This window comes from Anomaloglossus baeobatrachus, unplaced genomic scaffold (assembly GCF_048569485.1).
Source record: "Anomaloglossus baeobatrachus isolate aAnoBae1 unplaced genomic scaffold, aAnoBae1.hap1 Scaffold_633, whole genome shotgun sequence".
In the NCBI taxonomy this organism is placed as follows: Eukaryota; Metazoa; Chordata; class Amphibia; order Anura; family Aromobatidae; genus Anomaloglossus; species Anomaloglossus baeobatrachus.
Window position 1 is genome coordinate 86,552 of NW_027445001.1, and position 24,273 is coordinate 110,824.

At 47.2% G+C, this 24,273-nt stretch overlaps 1 pseudogene; it reads right to left on the bottom strand.

Moving 5' to 3' along the window:
- Positions 1-200: 200 nt before the first annotated feature.
- LOC142285904 (U2 spliceosomal RNA) lies at positions 201-407 on the bottom strand (annotated as a pseudogene).
- Positions 408-24,273: the final 23,866 nt, after the last annotated feature.

Sequence of the window (24,273 nt, forward strand, 5' to 3'; positions counted from 1 at the left end):
TGGAGATGAGTTTGCTATTTGGCACAGCTTTTGCATCAATAAAGCAAGTAAAAGGTGTGAAAGATAAAAAAAAGGGTGAAAGTGTGAAAAGTGAATTGGCCAAATTGAGGTGCATATAAAGTTTTTGCTTTCTTTCAATTCACTAATGGGGCTCATTTGAATCAGGTGAATTGAGTTCTGCTTTTGGAAACTGGGTTAAGAAGGGGTGCACCGGTCCTGGAGGTACTGCAATACCAGGTCAATGCGTGGAGTGGACAGAGCAAGATTTTTTCCATCTCCTTGTTCTAAAAATCCATTTAATATATGGTCCCCAGAGAGGGGACGTATCAGATATTAAACTGATAAGAACAGATTTAATTTTTTTTTTTTTCTGTTTATCAGTAGGACTTCAAAATAACAAAGGTGATCGCCTCCCGTTGCCTGGGAACCGTCCAGGCACAAGAGGGCTATGTGTCACCAGAAGGCGCACACACTTCCTCAAGGCCGGCAGACGTGCAATCCCAGGCACCTTCCAGTACCGACCAAGGTAGCGTCCTCCGAAACTACACTTGATCTTAGCCAAAAGGCCGAGAAGCTATAACCCGAATTGGTTACGGCCTTGAGTGGCACCCTGGCCTATACCGGACACATCTTAGGGAGAGGGAGACAAACCCACGCCTACAGAAGACATTTTGTCACCCAAGCCAACCCTTGAAAAGGCTGTTTTGCAGAGCAAAAACAAGAAGAATGATGCTTTTTGCAGCCGCCGCCCACTGCAATTAATCTGAATAACTCCTCCTCCTCCAAGCACCTCCCCTCCCCCTTGCAGTCTTTCCAATTCATGATACAAAAAGACGGACGGACAGGACAGGACAGGACAGGCTGCCTGACTTTCCGTCACTGCCACCCTTTGCCATCCTTGCCCGTAGAAAGCCCTTTCATCATCCCCAAACCCTAATCTTTTCCCTTCCCTTCCCAGCTGCGTCTCACTCCCTTTCATTAGGAAGTGAGCGCAGCCTTTTCTCCGTTCTGCACATGCGCGACGTTAAACACAAATGCGCAGGCGTGCGTTCCATTAGCCTCACTGCATTCCACTCCCATACAGGAAGTGGGCGCAGCTATTACTACGGTCGCACATAAAAGAACCCACGGCCACCACTGCACACAGCTGACTCCACCACAGGACACCCACTTCTACACCAACGCAGGTAAGACAGGATCGGCACCTCTATGCTCCCGTTACAATCAGGCTCAGTCACCATGTGATAACGCTCTCAACTCTTTAGTTGCAGGCTCCCCTTGCTTCACCTCCACTGGCTGTGCTGCCATTTCCTCTCCCACCTGGAAGGTATACTTTATTCCACTATTTTCCTGTTTCTCTCTTCCCCCTTTTCCCATAACCTACTTTTATCTGCATTTGTGGGGTATCTATATGCTATTTACATCATAGTTTTATTCATTAATATGGAAGGGAAGAGTGCCCATGAGAGTGTTGAACTGCGGAGAGCAAGAGATTAAGCTGCTCCGATTTGCCACCATTGATAAGCTGTTCTCAGTAGATACACATGCTATCCAAACAGCAGCATCCACCATTGCTTCAGCCCACCCATTCAGTGACAGCTCACCAAGTCAGCCAGAGGAGTGGTGTAAGGAATTACACGTAGGCACTGACTCCACACCTTCACATCACAAGAAGGGGGTCTACAGGCTAGTGCAAGAATACGAGCAAGTCTTCAGCAAACATCCGCTAGACTTTTGAAGAATAAAAGGGGTCAAACACTACATCCCCACAAGTGCACACCCACCCATCAAAGAGAGATATAAGCCAAAACTACCTGCACATTACCAGTGTACCAAGGACATGTTGAGCAACATGAAGGAGGCTGGGGTTATCCGTGACAGTTGTAGCCTCTGGGCAGCTCCGTTGGTCCTGTTAAAGAAGAAGGACAGCACCACTCCCCTGTATTGAGGAATAGCTAGCTGCATTGAGAACTGCAAATTATTTTTCTACCCTTGATCTCACTAGTCGCTATTGGCAAGTGTCCGTTGCTGAGGCAGACCGGGAGAAGACCGCCTTTGCCACCCCGATGGGTCTCTGCGAGTTCAAAAGCATGCCCTTCGAGCTGTGCAATTTGCCAGGAACCTTCCAGAGGCTGATGGAATGCTGCTTGGGACACCGAAACTTTGAAACGGTACTGCTATACCTTTATGATGTTATTGTTTATTCTAAAGCAAACAAGATTTTAGGGTGTATAAAAAGGGAGATTAGATCCGGTGATCCCAACGTATTGTTAACCCTCTATAAATCACTTGTAAGGCCACATCTGGAATATGGGGTAAAGTCCTGAGCAGGTTGATAACCATTGGTTTGAGCATGGTAGGGTGTAGTGCGCATCTTCCTGCATCGGTAAAAGCTGCAGAAGTCCTTGAAGATTTCCGCTTCAAAGGCAGTGCCTTGATCTGTGAGGACTCTCTCTGAGTAGCCATGAGGTCTGCATAAGTGTGCTTGGAAGACCTTCGCTGCAGTATGGGCCATTAGATCTTTGACTTGTACCACAACCATAAATCTCGAGTAGTTGTCTACCATCGTAAGTGCATACGTGAGCTCGCCTCGATATTCTGCAACAAAACTCCCTTTTTCGATTTCAGTTTCAGCAAACACTCCTCTTCCTGTAGAAAATATTTATCATTACCTAAGACAGTCATTCTAATGCATGACAATATTAAGGCAATTTAGTTAAAACTTGTTTTAACTCACCTTTAAGGGGATTGATGTATTTCATGGTCAATCCAGGTTTGTCAGGGATGGCACTGACATAATGTATGGCGTCTTTTTCGGGCGTTATCCTTTGCCTTTTCATTGTGAAAATCCAGTTGCCTATATCAAAGCAAATTCTACTACTTGTAAAGTATGCAGAAAATGAAATGTAGAACATATAACATCAACTGCTTAGGAACGCATCATAGGTTAGTACTTAAAAGGATATTGTCATGTTCTAGTCATAATGCAAGCTGGACATTTTTCATGTTACCCTGTAATCGCCGGCCTGTTCTAATGCTCACAAGCCAAGATATAGGCTCAGCTGCTAAGGCTTCCCTCTGCCTTCTGAATGAAACTTGAATATGTCTGGCTCACTGTGTATATAGCAGGTGCTCAGAAAAAATAAGAGTCAATTCAATAGAAATAGCTCTGGCACACTATAGTGATCAATAACGTAAGAAAAGAACTCTTGGAATGCTGAAAATTCTTTATTTGTGCAAAAGGATAATTCATCCAACGTTTCGACCTTGTTTTTAGGTCTTTATCAAGGATAAAGTTATCTAAGATCATAAAGGGTTACAAAACCATATAAACACGTAATTAGTACATAGTACAACATAACAGTACAATATATTGCTACTTGAGAGTACAATGGGTCAAATAACCATGATGCACATACAAAAAATTTTTCCAAAGCCATAGTGAAAACATTTGTACTGAGGAAAGAAAATTTCCACATGACCTATCTGGAGAAACATTCTGGATCAAACAACCAAAAATAGTCAAGCAGGTAAATACACACCTATATGGATAACAGGATGATATGTGTTCAATTGTATAGCGTCATTGCCATTAAGGTACAAATGGAAAACTTGCAATCCTATATAGTGAAGGAAATGAACACATATCATATCAAAGAACACAGGAACATGGGTGTGAGAAAAACCTCAATGTTTATACTTTGTTCTTTATAATGGTGTGAACATGTATATGTCTCAGTACCTTATGCACTTGAGAATTCTAGTGAGTAGATGATGAAAGCCTATTTCAGAACTGGAATCGGTAAATAATTGTAGGTGGAATCTAAATGAAAAGATGGTACAAGTGTTATCATGACACGTGGGCTATAACACAATGGACCGTGTGACAAAGAAGAAAGGAGAGAAAGAAGAGGAAGAAAATGCAACTACCTGTAACATTACGTGATAGTCACTGGTAAGTATCACTTGACAATTCAAGTGAAAAAGGATTCCTTTATTAAAGGGTTCTCAGTCGCCTCAGGATCATGAAATACTAGGGTAAATGATATGAGAATGGGTAAGAAGCACCACTAAAGGAAATATGAGATGCAGGACATATATCTATAAACCCCTGAACTACATGATAGAAATAAAAAGAAGAAAAAAGAAAAAACAGAAGAAAGAAGAAGAACACATAGAATGCGGAAAGAGAATGGGTACAACTACCTGAGTTACTGCAGGGAGGCCCCTGGTTGGTATTGTGAGGGTTAGTGGAATTCCTTCACTGAAGGGTTCTCAGTTGCCTCAGGTTCGTGAAAAATGCTATAGACAAATAATGCCCGGAGAAAAGGGGTTCATATACAGCGAATAATGGTAATACAAGGTACATGTGTCACATGTAATAGTATATATATATATATTGTACTAAGCTCTACACCAGAAATAGAAAGTAGTCCATCTGCCTTCTGTCTAGGTGCCCTGAGTTATGTCCTGTAAACTGTCACAGCGACCCAGACACACATGTGTAGTAGGGGAATATCCCTGCTGAGATGCCAGTGCTAGAGCACACGTTTGCTGTGGAGTTGAACGCTATGTGAGCAGTTCTTACCTTCAATGAGCAGAAGTCTCTTTTTTCAGATTTCAATATCTCTGTGGGTATCTGGCAGAAATATGGAATACTCTTTACTGCTAAGACCCTGTACACCACTCCCACTAAAGGGGGCTTTACACGCTGCGACATCGCTAATGCGGAGTCGTTGGGGTCACGGAATTTGTGACGCACATCCGGCCGCATTAGCGATGTTGCTGCGTGTGACACCGATGAGCGATTTTGCATCGTTGCAAAAACGTGCAAAATCGCTCATCGGTGACATGGGTCTCCATTCTCGATTATCGTTACTGCAGCAGTAACGATGTAGTTCGTCGCTCCTGCGGCAGCACACATTGCTCCGTGTGACACCGCAGAAACGAGGAACCTCTCCTTACCTGCCTCAAAGCCGCTATGAGGAAGGAAGGAGGTGGGCGGGATGTTCCGGCCACTCATCTCCGCCCCTCCACTGCTATTGGGCGGTCGCTCAGTGACGTTGCTGTGACGCCGCACGAACCGCCCCCTTAGAAAGGAGGCGGTTCGCCGGTCACAGCGACGTCGCCGGGCAGGTAAGTATGTGTGACTGGTTCTGTTCGGTGTTGTGCAGCATGGGCAGCAATTTGCCCGTGTCGCGCAACAGATGGGGGCGGGTACCCACACTAGCGATATCAGGACCGATATCGCAGTGTGTAAAGTAGCCTTTAGTCACATGACCAAGACTGTATCTGTGTCCCTACAACACACTTGAGACAAATGTGTGTGTGAGCCTGCATTGTGGGGTATATATAATATATTATAGAGCTGGGAAGGATCATTCTAAGCAGTGAGCTGTTCCAGTATTTGTAGGAAAATACCCAGTAGAAGCCTCAAACACAGCACCAATACCTCCCATCAGTATCCCACCACAGTGCCATGTAACCCATGCCCTACACTCCCATCTACACCAATACTATACAGGCACAAACTAGTATATCTGACTAAAAACCCCCAAAATATGAAGAACGGCCTATAGTTGAGTGTGGATATAAAATCTATGTGAGCAGAGCTAGAATAGAAATCACTGATCGCATTGAAGTCATTCTGACCATAAATCACCATGATATCAAGGTGAGGAGTTGTGTGTTACTGCTGGGAGGAAAGGGTTAACAGTGGAATATTAAGGTGCATTTCTGTGTGCAGTGTTACTAGTCAATGTACAAATTGTCTCTCCAGTAAAGGAGACAAACTCTAGCACAGCGCCACCTATTGGAAGTAGCGATCCTAAAAGTCACAAGTGGATTTTCAACAATCCATTGCAATATGACTCAGGATATATAAGCCAGATCAGAATCCCAATTTGCAGACACGGTGTTTCGGGGTGCTTGCCCCTCGTCAGTGCAAAGTATGGGGGTGTCAATGTAGTCATTGTAACAATTCAGTATGAGCTGCTCTTGGTGCCGGGGGAGGGAGATGCTCTCCTGAGCAAGATAGATGGGGAATGAACATGATATCTATATAGTGTAAGGCAGGGGGTCTCAAACTCGGCTGGGTGTATGGGCCGCACAGAGGAAAAAAATAATGTGGGGGGCTGCATTCTTTGCAGGACAAAGTGACATTTTTATTGGTACCATATATATATTTTTTTTTCACACACCTTTGGATGACTGATTTTCAACATTTTTCACTTGTTTATTATAACAAATGTGCACATTCTTTGGTTAAATCTAAAAAAAAAAAATTGATGTTAAAAAAAAGTTATGCCTTATTTTGTTTTTTTTACAGTTTATCCCTTTCTTTTAACTAATAGTGTTACAATTATGACGCTAGCGTTTTGTGAAGGGAATGCTTTGCCTACTTCCGTGACTATGGCCTTCCAGAACTGCTGCATTTTGGCTGACCTCTCCGCCTCGGGAATAAGAGACATAAAGTTCTCCTTGTAGCGTGGGTCTAACAGTGTTACCAACCAGTAATGATTGTCGGCCAAGATGTTCTTAACGCGAGGGTCACGAGACAGGCAGCTTACCATAAAGTCATCCATGTGCGCCAGACTCTTAACAGCCATCACTTCAATATCCAGACCAACACGATGACTGAACATGCTGTCCTCCTCCTTCTCCTCCTCCTCCTCCTCATCTACCCTGTCCTCTGGCCAGCCACGCTGAACTGAGCATATGACTGGTATGCATGTCATATCCTCAATTTGGTCGGAGAGTTGCTCCATGTCTTCATCTTCCTCCTCGTCATAGTCCTCCACTGCACGTTGTGATGAGACGAGGCTGGGCTGTGTGTTATCACCCACACCCACTACTGTTTCTTGCTCCAACTCATCGTGTTCCGCCTGCAATGCATCATGTTTGGTTTTGAGCAGAGACCGTTTTAGAAGGCAGAGAAGCGGTATGGTGACGCTAATAATGGCGTCATCGCCGCTCACCATCTTGGTGGAGTCCTCAAAGTTTTGGAGGATGGTACATAGGTCGGACATCCATCTCCACTCCTCAGGTGTTATGTGTGGAGTTTGACCCATTTCCCGATGGCTTAGGTGATGCAGGTACTCAACAACTGCCCTCTTCTGCTCACATATCCTGATCAACATGTGCAGAGTTGAATTCCAATGCGTGGGGACATCACACACCAGTCTGTGAGCCGGAAGATGCAAATGACGCTGAAAGCCGGCAAGGCCGGCTGAAGCAGTAGGTGACTTTCGAAAATGTGCAGACAGGCGGCGAACTTTTACCAGCAGATCAGACAGCTCTGGGTATGAGTTTAGAAACCGCTGAACCACGAGGTTGAGCACATGGGCCACGCATGGAACATGTGTCAGCTGGCCTCGCCTCAAAGCCGCCACCAGGTTCCGGCCATTGTCACACACAACCTTTCCTGGCTTTAGGTTCAGAGGTGTGAGCCAGTGATCTGCATGCTGTTTTAGAGCTGTCCACACCTCTTCTGCATTGTGGGGTTTGTCACCTATGCAGATTAGCTGCAGCACAGCCTGTTGCCGCTTCGCCGAGGCAGTGCTGCAGTGCTTCCAGCTTGGGACTGGTGTGGAGGGTAAAGTGGATGAGGATGCGCAGGAGGAGGAGGAGGCTGAAGAGCATGACATTCCGGAGCTGTAGAGTGTGGGTGAAACCCTGACTGAGGTAGGGCCTGCAAACCTTGGTGTGGGAAGGACTTGTTCCGTTCCTCGCTCAAACTGGGTCCCAGCTGGGCTGGGCTGGGTCCCTACCCGGCTGGGTAGGGCGTTGTGGGGGGTTTGTCTATCTCCGTTTGAGGTGAGTTTGTTTAAGTTAGCCTTTTCTTTGGCGTTTTTTGGAGCCCTGCGGGTTGGGGAGTTGGTATCGCCCAGTAAGGCGTTCCCCGGGGGCTTGGATTGGGGTGACATTATGTCAGTGGAAAACGGAGTTGAATTTTGGATTAGGAAATCGAAAACTGATCAGAGAGGTGTGGGTAGACTAGTCCGTTTGGGGATGGTTGTGGCATCTGATATGTGCCCGTTCAAGTGTCTCGGGAATTTTCAACAGATCCGTCCGAAGGTGGATGGCCCCTTATTACATATATCTTTTTATCGAGATACCAATTTGTGAGTGTTTTTAGGGCATGTTTGAAGTCGTTGGGGTTAGATCCGAAGTCTTTCGGATTGGGGCAGCGACGGAGGCCTCTATATGCGGCCTACCGGAGGAGACAGTTAAGCAGATTGGTAGGTGGAAGTCGCAGCGCTTTAAGTCGTATGTACGTCCCCAGGTGGTTGTTGGCAATTGAGGGGAAAAGGGGGGGGGTATTAGGGTATTAGGGTAGCAATGGGGGGGGTGAGAGTGTGTGTTTTTTGTCAATTTGGTTTGGTGAGGCAATAAAATGGTGTCGTCTGTACATTTTGTATTGCAGAAGCACCCCCCCTTCCTTCCCTGGTCTGGATCCTTGGCCACTCTTATGTGTATTGGGGAGCCCGACGAGCGGACGCGAGATGGAACTGGAGACAGCTAGGTTTTGAGAAGGACCTGGCTCTCGTGCGATGGCTCGGTGTTCGGGGGTTAGGGTGCAGGAGGTGCATAGATACGCCCGGTTGGACAGACCTCCTGACATCTTAGTGTTGCATGCCGGGGGGAATGATTTGGGTGGGCGTCCTTTTCGAATCTTGATAAAGGACATCAAACATGATTTGTTACGGTTATGGGCGTCGTTTCCAGGTCTAACGATAGTCTGGTCAGAGATAGTAGCGAGAAAGAGTTGGCAGAAAGCGCGGTCAGTTGACAGGTTGAACAAGGCGCGGGCGAAGGTTAATAGGGCGATCTCGAAGTTTGTTAGTCGGAACGGGGGTATAGCAATACGGCATGTTGAGTTGGAAAGGACGGAAGAGGAATTTTGGTTGGCTGACGGGGTACACCTTAATGCGGTGGGAACTGACTTATGGGCTCTTGGCTTGCAGGGAGGTATTGAGAGGGCCCTTTGCTTGCGGGGGGTCTCAGGCACTTGAAGGGTTTCAAGGTGCCTTCGTTGTGGTGTTGTTTATTGGTGGGTCCTTGAAGTTGGTTTAAAATTGGTTCGGGGATTCATCCGGGTATGGATCCCCTCATTGGCAGAATTGATGGTCCCCTGGTGATTTTGGGGGGGAACCCCGACGGGGTATGTCGGGGCCCCTGGGGGTGTGGTTGGGGTTGACGGAGGATTAACCCTTATAATTTGGTGCTCCTGAGCCAGTGTGGGTAACGGCTGGGAGCAAGTTGAGGTTTTTTATTGCTCGGTTATGGGAATCACCAGGGTTTTGGTAGCTTCAAGGACCTTACCACATTGCAAATTTAATTGGTTATGTATTCTTGTTAATAAAATGGCTGCTATGGCCAAAATTATCCAAAGATAAATTTGTGTCTGTGTAATTACTTTTAAATAAGAAATGGGAATGGAGGTGTGGGGTATGAAAGGAAGACCAGAGTCAACAATTCCAGGGTCAAGCATGTTTATTTGCGTAAGCTTCGTTCCAGGGTAGAAAGGGTAAGAGTGCCTTTCAGAATTCGAAGTGGTCAGACTGTACGGACCACCAAGAACTGCAGGAGAGCTTGAACATCTTCCCATGGATTTGCGACATCCTCCCTCATCAGTTACGTAGGTAAGCAGGTTCTCAGCATTGCAGCCCATTTGTTGTCTTAAGTTAGTTAAGCGGGGTTAACTAACCTGTCAGTTCAGCCTCAGGTCTAAAGCAGAGGCCTGGACTCCACTCCTTACTCCTCACTCCACAACTCTCCTTAAAAACAACTGACTCCTTTTTCCTGCCCCGGGGTCTCCAGACCCCTAGGTGGGCGTTTCCTTCCGTCTGGTCCTGCCCACTGGTGTGCCTGTCTTTCCCTAGGGGAGGTGACTAGGGTTTTCTGGTTGGCTTTGTGTGACTTAGGTGAGGGAAGTTGTTATGCGGGGGCCTATGTGTGACTATCTGCAGTGTCAGGGCGTCACATATGTATGTGTGTATGTCTGCTAAAGGAATCCGCACCGTCATATTTACAAACACAAAATTTTGCAGACACCTCATGTGACTCAGGGAACGTTGTAGACTATGTTTTAACAGGAATATTTAACCTTTACAGTTACTCTCCAAAAAACCTGCCTCCATTAAACTGAATGGAGGTGGGAGCTGCAAGTTATTAATAGCAGCTGTGATTGGTTGCTATAGGAACAAAGGACATTCATAGTATAAGAAGCTTATGTGTGAGATAATATGATGTCAGTGGGGAGACAGATAGAGAGAGACAGACACAGACTGAGAGACAAACAGACAGAGACAGATAGGCATAGACAGACAGGGAAAGAGACAGAGACAAACAGACAGAGGCAGACAGGGAAAGAGACAGACAGAGATAGACAGGGAAAAAAGGCAGACAGACAGAGACAGAGAAAGAGACAGAGGCAGATAGGGAAACAGACAAAGACAAACATACAGAGACAGGCAGGAGAAAAGGCAGACCGACAGGGAAACAGACAGACAGGGGAAGAGACAGACAGAGAGAGACAGACAGATAGAGACAGACAAAGAAATACAGAGATAGACAGGGAAAGAGACAAACGGGGAATGAGTCAGACAGAGAGAGACAAAGAGAGACAGGCAGAGAGAGACAGGGAAAGAGACAGACAGGGGAAGAGACAGACAGAGACAGACAAAGAAATACAGAGACAGACAGGGGAAGAGACAGACAGGGGAAGAGACAGACAGGGGAAGAGACAGACAGACAGGGAAAGAGACAGACCTGGAAAAGAGACAGACCTGGAAAAGAGACAGACAGACATAGAAACAGACAGCCACAAAGAGAGAAAGACAGACAGACACAGAGAGACAGACAGAGATAGAGAGACAGAGAGACATGGATAGAGATAGAGACACACAGAGACAGACAGATGACAGAGACTGGGAGAGAGACAGACAGAAGCATAAATCCCTAACTAAAACTTAACATTTAATGATAGTTTTAAAAGGTAAAAAAACACAAATCATGTAAATAGCATGACTCTCTTCTGTGCATAGAGTCAAAATTTTGTGTTTGTAAATATGACGGTGCGGATTCCTTTAGCAGACATACACACATACATATGTGACGCCCTGACACTGCAGGTAGTCACACATAGGCCCCCGCATAACAACTTCCCTCACCTAAGTCACACAAAGCCAACCAGAAAACCCTAGTCACCTCCCCCAGGGAAAGACAGGCACACCAGTGGGCAGGACCAGACGGAAGGAAACGCCCACCTAAGGGTCTGGAGACCCCGGGGCAGGAAAAAGGAGTCAGTTGTTTTTAAGGAGAGTTGTGGAGTGAGGAGTAAGGAGTGGAGTCCAGGCCTCTGCTTTAGACCTGAGGCTGAACTGACAGGTTAGTTAACCCCGCTTAACTAACTTAAGACAACAAATGGGCTGCAATGCTGAGAACCTGCTTACCTACGTAACTGATGAGGGAGGATGTCGCACATCCATGGGAAGATGTTCAAGCTCTCCTGCAGTTCTTGGTGGTCCGTACAGTCCGACCACTTCGAATTCTGAAAGGCACTCTTACCCTTTCTACCCTGGAACGAAGCTTACGCAAATAAACATGCTTGACCCTGGAATTGTTGACTCCGGTCTTCCTTTCATACCCCACACCTCCATTCCCATTTCTTATTTAAAAGTAATTACACAGACACAAATTTATCTTTGGATAATTTTGGCCATAGCAGCCATTTTATTAACAAGAATACATAACCAATAAAATTTGCAATGTGGTAAGGTCCTTGAAGCTACCAAAACCCTGGTGATTCCCATAACCGAGCAATAAAAAACCTCAACTTGCTCCCAGCCGTTACCCACACTGACTCAGTAGCACCAAATGGTTAGGGTTAATCCTCCGTCAACCCCAACCACACCCCCAGGGGCCCCGACATACCCCGTCGGGGTTCCCCCCCAAAATCACTAGGGGACCATCAATTCTGCCAATGAGGGGATCCATACCCGGATGAATCCCCGAACCAATTTTAAACCAACTTCAAGGACCCACCAATAAACAACACCACAACGAAGGCACCTTGAAACCCTTCAAGTGCCTGAGACCCCCCGCAAGCAAAGGGCCCTCTCAATACCTCCCTGCAAGCCAAGAGCCCATAAGTCAGTTCCCACCGCATTAAGGTGTACCCCGTCAGCCAACCAAAATTCCTCTTCCGTCCTTTCCAACTCAACATGCCGTATTGCTATACCCCCGTTCCGACTAACAAACTTCGAGATCGCCCTATTAACCTTCGCCCGCGCCTTGTTCAACCTGTCAACTGACCGCGCTTTCTGCCAACTCTTTCTCGCTACTATCTCCGACCAGACTATCGTTAGACCTGGAAACGACACCCATAACCGTAACAAATCATGTTTGATGTCCGTTATCAAGATTCGAAAAGGACGCCCACCCAAATCATTCCCCCCGGCATGCAACACTAAGATGTCAGGAGGTCTGTCCAACCGGGCGTATCTATGCACCTCCTGCAACACCCTGTTCCACCCTAACCCCCGAACACCGAGCCATCGCACGAGAGCCAGGTCCTTCTCAAAACCTAGCTGTCTCCCGTTCCATCTCGCGTCCGCTCGTCGGGCTCCCCAATACACATAAGAGTGGCCAAGGATCCAGACCAGGGAAGGAAGGGGGGGTGCTTCTGCAATACAAAATGTACAGACGACACCATTTTATTGCCTCACCAAACCAAATTGACAAAAAACACACACTCTCACCCCCCCATTGCTACCCTAATACCCCCCCCTTTTCCCCTCAATTGCCAACAACCACCTGGGGACGTACATACGACTTAAAGCGCTGCGACTTCCACCTACCAATCTGCTTAACTGTCTCCTCCGGTAGGCCGCATATAGAGGCCTCCTTCGCTGCCCCAATCCGAAAGACTTCGGATCTAACCCCAACGACTTCAAACATGCCCTAAAAACACTCACAAATTGGTATCTCGATAAAAAGGACCCATCCTCGTGACATAATAAGGGGCCATCCACCTTCGGACGGATCTGTTGAAAATTCCCGAGACACTTGAACGGGCACATATCAGCAATGCGTGGGGACATCACACACCAGTCTGTGAGCCGGAAGATGCAAATGACGCTGAAAGCCGGCAAGGCCGGCTGAAGCAGTAGGTGACTTTCGAAAATGTGCAGACAGGCGGCGAACTTTTACCAGCAGATCAGACAGCTCTGGGTATGAGTTTAGAAACCGCTGAACCACGAGGTTGAGCACATGGGCCACGCATGGAACATGTGTCAGCTGGCCTCGCCTCAAAGCCGCCACCAGGTTCCGGCCATTGTCACACACAACCTTTCCTGGCTTTAGGTTCAGAGGTGTGAGCCAGTGATCTGCATGCTGTTTTAGAGCTGTCCACACCTCTTCTGCATTGTGGGGTTTGTCACCTATGCAGATTAGCTGCAGCACAGCCTGTTGCCGCTTCGCCGAGGCAGTGCTGCAGTGCTTCCAGCTTGGGACTGGTGTGGAGGGTAAAGTACTGATGGGGTGGGTGTCTGTGTGGCCCAATTTTTGGAAAAAAGGGAGACTCCGCTTGGAGTAACCCTTGCTTGCTGTGTTTTTAAAAGAAGCCAAGATGAACAGAGCTGGGATCAGGAAAGACTTTGCTACCTACCCCGGTGTCATCCTGGGGACGGTTAATTATGGCGTATTTTTGATTTTGCTTGATGCAAATCAAAACATCCTGTTTGCAACTAGGGCCCAAGTGCTGCCACTGATGGGGTGGGTGTCTGTGTGGCCCAATTTTTGGAAAAAAGGGAGACTCCGCTTGGAGTAACCCTTGCTTGCTGTGTTTTTAAAATAAGCCAAGATGAACAGAGCTGGGATCAGGAAAGACTTTGCTACCTACCCCGGTGTCATCCTGGGGACGGTTAAGAATAGCGTATTTTTGAATGTGCTTGATGCAAATGTAGCTGTGAAGTGTACAACTGGGGCACAACTGCTGCCACTGAAGGGGTGGGTGTGTGTGGGGCCCAATTTTTGGAAAAAAGGGAGACTCCTCTTGGAGTCACCTTGCGGTGTTTTACATGATTTTAGAATGGCGTGCCATGCCTATATCTGTGTGTCCTCCTCTTTTTCCTTGTCCAGCTGTTTTGTTTTCGCATGAGTATATGTCCTTGTCACTTTCCCATGTGTTTGTGTTGTGTTGTGAGTTGTTTGTCACCTTTTGGACACCTTTGAGGGTGTTTTCTAGGTGTTTTACTGTGTTTGTGATTGCCTGCCATTGTTTCCTATTGGCTCGAGTTCGGTTCGTCGAACGTTCGACGAGCCGAACTCGAACGGGAGCTCCGTTCGGCGAACCGACCTCGAGCCGAACCGGGACCGGTTCGCTCATCTCTACTCCTGGACATACCTACCCCGGTGTCATCCTGGGGACGGTTAAGAATAGCGTATTTTTGAATGTGCTTGATGCAAATGTAGCTGTGAAGTGTACAACTGGGGCACAACTGCTGCCACTGAAGGGGTGGGTGTGTGTGGGGCCCAATTTTTGGAAAAAAGGGAGACTCCGCTTGGAGTAACCCTTGCTTGCTGTGTTTTTAAAAGAAGCCAAGATGAACAGAGCTGGGATCAGGAAAGACTTTGCTACCTACCCCGGTGTCATCCTGGGGACGGTTAATTATGGCGTATTTTTGAATGTGCTTGATGCAAATCAAAACATCCTGTTTGCAACTAGGGCCCAAGTGCTGCCACTGATGGGGTGGGTGTCTGTGTGGCCCAATTTTTGGAAAAAAGGGAGACTCCGCTTGGAGTAACCCTTGCTTGCTGTGTTTTTAAAAGAAGCCAAGATGAACAGAGCTGGGATCAGGAAAGACTTTGCTACCTACCCCGGTGTCATCCTGGGGACGGTTAAGAATAGCGTATTTTTGAATGTGCTTGATGCAAATGTAGCTGTGAAGTGTACAACTGGGGCACAACTGCTGCCACTGAAGGGGTGGGTGTGTGTGGGGCCCAATTTTTGGAAAAAAGGGAGACTCCGCTTGGAGTAACCCTTGCTTGCTGTGTTTTTAAAAGAAGCCAAGATGAACAGAGCTGGGATCAGGAAAGACTTTGCTACCTACCCCGGTGTCATCCTGGGGACGGTTAATTATGGCGTATTTTTTAATGTGCTTGATGCAAATCAAAACATCCTGTTTGCAACTAGGGCCCAAGTGCTGCCACTGATGGGGTGGGTGTCTGTGTGGCCCAATTTTTGGAAAAAAGGGAGACTCCGCTTGGAGTAACCCTTGCTTGCTGTGTTTTTAAAAGAAGCCAAGATGAACAGAGCTGGGATCAGGAAAGACTTTGCTACCTACCCCGGTGTCATCCTGGGGACGGTTAATTATGGCGTATTTTTGAATGTGCTTGATGCAAATCAAAACATCCTGTTTGCAACTAGGGCCCAAGTGCTGCCACTGATGGGGTGGGTGTCTGTGTGGCCCAATTTTTGGAAAAAAGGGAGACTCCGCTTGGAGTAACCCTTGCTTGCTGTGTTTTTAAAAGAAGCCAAGATGAACAGAGCTGGGATCAGGAAAGACTTTGCTACCTACCCCGGTGTCATCCTGGGGACGGTTAAGAATAGCGTATTTTTGAATGTGCTTGATGCAAATGTAGCTGTGAAGTGTACAACTGGGGCACAACTGCTGCCACTGAAGGGGTGGGTGTGTGTGGGGCCCAATTTTTGGAAAAAAGGGAGACTCCGCTTGGAGTAACCCTTGCTTGCTGTGTTTTTAAAAGAAGCCAAGATGAACAGAGCTGGGATCAGGAAAGACTTTGCTACCTACCCCGGTGTCATCCTGGGGACGGTTAATTATGGCGTATTTTTGAATGTGCTTGATGCAAATCAAAACATCCTGTTTGCAACTAGGGCCCAAGTGCTGCCACTGATGGGGTGGGTGTCTGTGTGGCCCAATTTTTGGAAAAAAGGGAGACTCCGCTTGGAGTAACCCTTGCTTGCTGTGTTTTTAAAAGAAGCCAAGATGAACAGAGCTGGGATCAGGAAAGACTTTGCTACCTACCCCGGTGTCATCCTGGGGACGGTTAATTATGGCGAATTTTGGAATGTGCTTGATGCAAATCAAAACATCCTGTTTGCAACTAGGGCCCAAGTGCTGCCACTGATGGGGTGGGTGTCTGTGTGGCCCAATTTTTGGAAAAAAGGGAGACTCCGCTTGGAGTAACCCTTGCTTGCTGTGTTTTTAAAAGAAGCCAAGATGAACAAGTCATGGGTCAGCAAAGACTTTATCTACCTACCCCGGTGTCATCCTGGGGACGGATAAGAATGGCGTATTTTTGAATGTGCTTGATGCAAATCAAAACATCCTGTTTGCAACTAGGGCCCAAGTGCTGCCACTGATGGGGTGGGTGTCTGTGTGGCCCAATTTTTGGAAAAAAGGGAGACTCCGCTTGGAGTAACCCTTGCTTGCTGTGTTTTTAAAAGAAGCCAAGATGAACAGAGCTGGGATCAGGAAAGACTTTGCTACCTACCCCGGTGTCATCCTGGGGACGGTTAATTATGGCGTATTTTTGAATGTGCTTGATGCAAATCAAAACATCCTGTTTGCAACTAGGGCCCAAGTGCTGCCACTGATGGGGTGGGTGTCTGTGTGGCCCAATTTTTGGAAAAAAGGGAGACTCCGCTTGGAGTAACCCTTGCTTGCTGTGTTTTTAAAAGAAGCCAAGATGAACAGAGCTGGGATCAGGAAAGACTTTGCTACCTACCCCGGTGTCATCCTGGGGACGGTTAATTATGGCGTATTTTTGAATGTGCTTGATGCAAATCAAAACATCCTGTTTGCAACTAGGGCCCAAGTGCTGCCACTGATGGGGTGGGTGTCTGTGTGGCCCAATTTTTGGAAAAAAGGGAGACTCCGCTTGGAGTAACCCTTGCTTGCTGTGTTTTTAAAAGAAGCCAAGATGAACAAGTCATGGTCAGCAAAAACTTTATCTACCTACCCCGGTGTCATCCTGGGGACGGATAAGAATGGCGTATTTTTGAATGTGCTTGAAGCCAAGATGAACAGAGCTGGGATCAGGAAAGACTTTGCTACCTACCCCGGTGTCATCCTGGGGACGGTTAAGAATAGCGTATTTTTGAATGTGCTTGATGCAAATGTAGCTGTGAAGTGTACAACTGGGGCACAACTGCTGCCACTGAATGGGTGGGTGTGTGTGGGGCCCAATTTTTGGAAAAAAGGGAGACTCCGCTTGGAGTCACCTTGCGGTGTTTTACATGATTTTAGAATGGCGTGCCATGCCTATATCTGTGTGTCCTCCTCTTTTTCCTTGTCCAGCTGTTTTGTTTTCGCATGAGTATATGTCCTTGTCACTTTCCCATGTGTTTGTGTTGTGTTGTGAGTTGTTTGTCACCTTTTGGACACCTTTGAGGGTGTTTTCTAGGTGTTTTACTGTGTTTGTGATTGCCTGCCATTGTTTCCTATTGGCTCGAGTTCGGTTCGTCGAACGTTCGACGAGCCGAACTCGAACGGGAGCTCCGTTCGGCGAACCGACCTCGAGCCAAACCGGGACCGGTTCGCTCATCTCTACTCCTGGACATAGCATTCGAATTACCAGGTCCCTGAAGGCTGAAATGCGTAGTGGCCGGAAATCATGAACAATTACAATGGGCGTATGTGCTGTAGATCCTGCGTCAGTTGTAGCTTGGAACTTTGTCTTTTCACGGATTTGCCCGTCTCTCATGGTGTTGGGCTATTTTCGGATCAAAATGGTGTGTCCCTCCTTGGCCCGTATCATGGGTTATTTCAGGGGCAAATTTAACTCTCTTAGCACTTTTCTCCTTAATTGTGGCCGTTGAATTGTTGGGTCAAGGTCTATCCAACCAGCATATTTGTTGTTTTTCAGACAATTTAGGGCTCGTGCATAGTAATAATAACACAGGTTTCCAAGGGTAAAAATTTTTGAAAGATGTGATTTTTTTCATACTTTTGATCATTGGACTCAGTAAAAATATTGAAAAAATATCATCACGTACAGTTTTTTCACAAACACTGATTCTATAGGTGTTAGGGCCAGGTGGACGGGCAGACCCAGGAGGTGGATCCACTGGGCCGAACACCTTAATGAAGGCAAGGGGTCCGGTAGCCGGAGCACTACGGGTAGCAGGACAGTCCGTGCAAAAGAGTGGAATGGAGAAGTCCCTGGGACCACGGAGTCACTGATGGTAGTCCGGGTGACGGAGCTCAGGTTCGGAGGCCGAGATGTCAGGCAGAGTCCGGAACCGATGGAGCGAGAGGACGGGTCACCACAGGGATCAGAGATGGTACGGACTGACGGGATGGCAGATAGTCAGCGTTCGGGGTTCGGGAATCGGCAGGACCGGATGGCGAGGCAGGAGCGGCTCTAGAAGAGAGATAGGTAAGTATATCACAGAGACACAAGGAGACCTGACTCCTAGCTTAGGAAACACGAAGAACAGGCCCCGCCCACTTGGACATTAAACCCCTTTATACCCTGTACCTGTGTGTTCAATTTCCTGTCAGTGGACGCTGGCCCTTTAAGAGAGGGTCAATGACCGCGCGCGCGCCCTAATGCGCATGCGCGAGGCCCGGGTGCCAGAAGCCAGGGCAGGGAGCGGTGTATAGGAAGCAGGGGAGCCGGCCTGGAGCAGGGCTGCCGACGGGCGCCGGGAGTGGGGACCGGGCCGCCTGGGGACCGCAGGTGGTGGAGGCTGGAGACCGTGGAGCGGGGGATGTCTGCCAGAGGAGCCGGGGAGCGAAGCAGGGAAGCCGGGGAGCGTGGCAGGTGAGCCGGGGGGCAGAGCAGGGGACCCGGAGAGCGTGACAATAGGTTTCCAAAAGGTTAGAATTCTGAAAAGATTCCCTCCATACTTTTCTGAAGATGGTGCTCTAGTGTATTCAAGCGATGTTCCTGTGCTGATGGAAAATGTAACATTAAGTACAATGTGAGCGAGTGGAGACACGTCATTGTTTCATCCAAAAAGTCTGAAAGCTGTGCTACTGCTCAATGGCAGTAAGTATTCTTCAGTGTGTGTAGGGCATGTGTCGCGGGCAGAGGGGCCACGCACGCTACGCTCGGGTTCGGGGACTTCTGCTGCTGCTGCTGCTCGGTGGCTCGAGCGGAGGGCCAGATCCGGGGACTCGAGCAGCGCTCCTCGCCCACGAGTGAAAAGGGGGTGGTTTGTTTGGGGAGATAGTTAGTGACGTCACCCACAGGTCGTGGTGATAATGGGCACCACCACTGCTGGTGACGGGGATCCCGGGAGCGATGGCAGGGAGCAGCTAGGATGTTGGTTCCCCCTCCGTGGGTAGGGGTTGGTGATCCCGGGGCCCGGTGGCGGTACGGGGAGGCTGGATGGCTGGGGTGTACGTACCGAGGGAGCCCGTTTGCCCGCAGGCGCTGGCCCTTGGATCTCTAGCCTATGGCGGTGGCTTTTTATCCTCACGGTGTGGACGGTTGCCTTCTGTCGGGTCTTGGGTGTTAGGGAACCCCTGGGATTCCGGTCACTCTCGGATTTGACCATTGTCGGCGGCTCCTAGCCTGGTCAGGGTCCAATGGCCCTGCCTTTGTGCTTGGTACAGATCCGCTCACCGGTTCAGTTCCCTTCGGGTCACCGCCCGTCCCCGATCCTACGGTTCAGCTGACTTGTACCACCTCCTGCAGACGGCCACCACCGTCTGCCGACCTTGCTGACAGTGCCTGGGCTCCTACCCAGACACTAACAGTTTCTGTCCTCTCACTTTCCACTACAAAACTAAACTAACTGCTTTTTCCCGCCTCCAGGCCTGTGAACTCCTCGGTGGGTGGGGCCAACCGCCTGGCTCCGCCCCACCTGGTGTGGACATCAGACCCTGGAGGAGGCAACAAGGATTTTGTGTGACTGATGTAGACTATCCAGGGGAGGGGGTGTGTGTGATTTTGTGTTTGTGACTACCTGGCTAGTCCAGGGCGTCACACATGCTATGCACTTGGAAGAAAGCTGTGAGAATTTAGACTTTATTCTCAAGAAACTTAACTACAAGGAGCATGGATGGTCAATATGTGGTGGTCTAAAAATGTTCTCATTGCTTCTTGGGCAGCAAGGAGGATATATTAAATACCCATGCTGTTCTGCCTCATGGCAGCCTGCTAATAGTCATTCATTAAAATTTCTGTTACAACCCCTAGAGGTCATTGTTATTCTTTTGAATTGCTGAGTTTCCCTTTAAGCTAAATGTATTCTGGGTAAGGAATGCCTCCCTGAGCTGAGAAGAAGCCTGCAGCCATTTTCTCTTTGGATTTGTCAGGAAAGGACATGCCGACTTACCTCTCTGTACATTCACCCCTGCCTAGTGTAATCCGGTGAGCAAAGCAAATTACATGTGTTAGTGATAGAATCCTAGATGGAAGAGTGTAGTAAATGCATTGTACATTGTACTTCTACACCTTTAGTGTCATCCCTGTCTTGTTTGTCTAGATAAGATTTCTATGTATTGCAGATGCAGTGACCTTTCACCTACATTCTCGTAAGAACTGCATCTCATGTACTGTTATGCTATGTTAACTCTGTATTAACACTGTACTGACTGTAATCATTTTCTTGTTATAGTTTTTACCCGTATAAAACAGTATCTTGGATATACCGTATTCTGTCTTCAACTGCATCTTGGATATTCCTATATTCACTGTATATTCCATGTATACTGCAATCAAGTTCACGTTACCAGCTAATAAATCAAGGCTATTGAACTCCACAGTCTGTTTATTTGAAATGTGAACTAGGGTTTAGCTGTATGCTAGAGATTCACAGCATTACGTAAAAGAAGGCAGAACACATGCTTTTTGTGTGAATTGGAAAGCCAGGTTAGGACTCTTCACTGGAGCAAAAAAAATTGGCCAACAAGAACATCTTTGTAACCGGGACTCAAGAACATTGTTGCATAAAGCTTAGTTGATCCCACCTAAAGTTCTCTTGCCACCACTCCACTGTAAGCTTGGACTGATGAAGCTGTTTGTGAAAGCGCTACTGAAAGAAGGAGAGATGTTTAAGTACCTGTGTACCAAGTTTCAGGGACTGTCAGAATCAAGTCTGAAGGAAGGTGTGATGCCCTGGCAAAACCAGGTAGTTACAGATAGGCCCCCGCACAACACCTTTCCTCACTTAGGAAACACACAGCCGACCTGAAACCCTAGTCACCTAGGACCCTGAAGCCAGGACCGAAAACAGCGGCCTAGCTAATTAAATGATTGAGGGCAGGATTATAGGTCCTATCCCACCTAAAGTCCCTCAAAGAAGACAACAGCCCACTGATAGGGATAAGGCCACCGCCAGGGCCCTTAGATCCCACGGGCCAGCGCCTGCGGGCACGGCTCCTTAGGCCATATCCAGCCGGGAGCGGACTCCTGAGTTCCAGACCAGGCAGTCCACCATACACAAAAACAAGTGCAGAGTAAAGGACAGCGACCACCAGCCTGGGTGGGGGACCTGAATGCAACCGGCCGGGGCGGCAGGCCACCAGCACCTTTGGTTTACCGAAAGACTCGTGTGATTCATTTACTGTGAGTAACCAAACATCCCCCTGCTTGCTCAGGCGCGCCGGCCCTTGCCATCACCATACCCTGCACAAAGACACTGGGCCCCGGGGCAATCATCCCTACACACGGAGGGGTTAACATCCAGCTGCCACTACATCTCTCCCGGGTATCCCATAACGGCAGCGGTGGTGTCCCACCTCACCACACACCGTTGGTGGCGTCACAAACTTAATACGGCCTAGCCCATACATCTACATTCCTCCTTTTATTCGACATGTCCGCGAGACCCCCGGGTCGAGCCACTCTCTTAGAAGGTCTGGATCCGACCAACGGCGGCTGCTGGCACAGGGGCAGCACAAAAGCATTTTTGTGGGTTCGGATATTCAGAAACCCATGAATGAAGGATGACGTGTTTTAAACAATAATGAAAACTGTTGAAAAAAGGGCTTGGGACTCTTTGAAAGAAGCAATAAATACGTTTCTAGGTAACAACAAAGAATCAAAATTTAAGTCCATCGTGGAGAACATGCTGAAACGTTTCAAAGCCTTGGGTTGTCTAATGAATTTGAAGTTACATTTTTTACATTCCTATTTGGACTACTTGTCTGAAAACCTTGGTGCTGGTGGGAAGAACAAGAAGGTTTTCATCGGAATATCAAGGAGATGGAACGACGATACCAAAGTAAATGAAACGTGAACATGATTGCCGGATGCTTCACAGAGAAGATCCACAGGCCTTCTATAAGAGAAAAGGGGGATCTAGAGAAAAGGAAAAAGTGCAAGAATAAATTTCTAATAAAGTTGCAGAATGACTGTACAATAAATAAATGTATTTTATATATAAAATTGTGAATATTTTTGGTTACAATAAGTATTTTTCTTGTTCATGTCACTTGTATGTAACTTCACACATGGATTGTACAAAATCAATATTTGATGGTTAAAAAAAAATATTTATTTTTTTTTTTAAATCAGGACATTAGAAAACATAATAATCAGTCACTGGATTTGAAGTTTCATAAACCAAAATTTTACATAGCTGTGTAATTTGTCGGGCACCCACCGACAATAGAATAGCGCCAGATTTAGGAAGCTGGCTGAGGTCTGCAAAGTCTGTAGCCAGGTGACAAAATTGTCCAACCTGGGTTTCTTCCTTAAGTAGTCTCTGGTATGATGATATGGTATAATCCTGGCAGCCGGAGTCGAAATCCCTAGATTGCGGTTATGATCTCCAATCGGAATTGGAGCCCCTAGATTGAAGCCATGTAGCCAAGTGATCCTCTAGTTGAAGCCAAAGTCCCTAGACCGAGTCCACAAGGCATCCTGGTTCTGATCCCCTAGCCAGCTCCTAAGAGCTTAGACTAGATCATGCAACATCCATCAACAACCTGGTGACTCCAAGAAGTCCCCTTTTATAGCCATAACCTTCCCTTAGGATATACTGTGCCCTTATCAGATTGGTTGTACAAGGTTGCTTCTCTTATTGGATGGATTTCAAGCTGCATGGATAATGTTCATTTAAATGATGTGGATAGAAAGACTGAAGATATCTACATGTAGTCTGAAATCCATCATGAATCAATACTATTTTACACAGTCATAAGCAGCCCATGGGCATTCACCTGCATTCAAACCAATAACAGCTCATAGACCAGACAATCCATCTACCACTGGACCAAAGACAGGAAGTTAAATCCACTGCCTGCGGTAACCAACTTAATCCTATAGGCTACTCACACAACAAACCCAACAGAAAGGAAAAAAACATGGCTTCGATTATCCATCCAATGAAAACGCATAACCATTGTGAGCCATTGGACAATGCAATTGGACACTTGGTGACATGGTGCACGGCCCAATGAATCAAGTCTTTACTTCATATTCACGGTTTAAGCCCTTGGGTTCTAATATGCCCAGAGTACATATCCAGAAAGATTCTCTTTCTTTGAGCTAAACACAAGTCAACAATACATTGTAAGCAGATTCTATTACCAGTCCCACACCATTTTGTGACGCATAATCACACAGTGATCCAATTAAGATTCCAAGTCATCGAACATGTCCAAGCCATACGCAGAGGAGGCAATAGAATTAGGAAGCTCAAAGAAAGGGAATCTTTCTGGATATATACTCTGGGCACATTGGAACCCAAAGGCTTAAACCATGAATATGAAGTACAGACTTGATTCATTGGGCCATGCATGGACATAATGGACATAATTCTAATAGGCAGGACAGGTAATAAGGAGCACAAGTTATATGCTAAAATGTGTTGTGTGACAAGACAGACACAGGAAAGGACATGATAACAGGTGTAGGGACCAACAAGGTGAGACAAGGGGTATCAGGATAGGGTCAAGTAGGTATGAATGTAGTAATGGGGCAGGCATAGAGAATTGTATGTGAATGTGAATTACAATAAATCACTAAGGAAAGGAATATGTGAGTGTGTGCCTAATGTAAACTAATATTGTACTGGCAAAATTATAGATGGAAAGGGAGAAGGGGAGGGGGGAGAGAGGAGGCTGTAATTGACTACAAGGGTATGAGTTATGAGTGATCATAGGGATAGTGTTACATAAGTGGAAATACCTATGGAGGACCGGATGTGTAAGCGCATACCTTATACAAACCTATAGAGTGCTGATGGGTGAGAGTGTGATGTTAGATATAAGACATCCTATAGTGAATAGTGAGCCGTAATCAAGTGCAACAGGGATATTTCACGTGACTATGGGAACCTGGAAG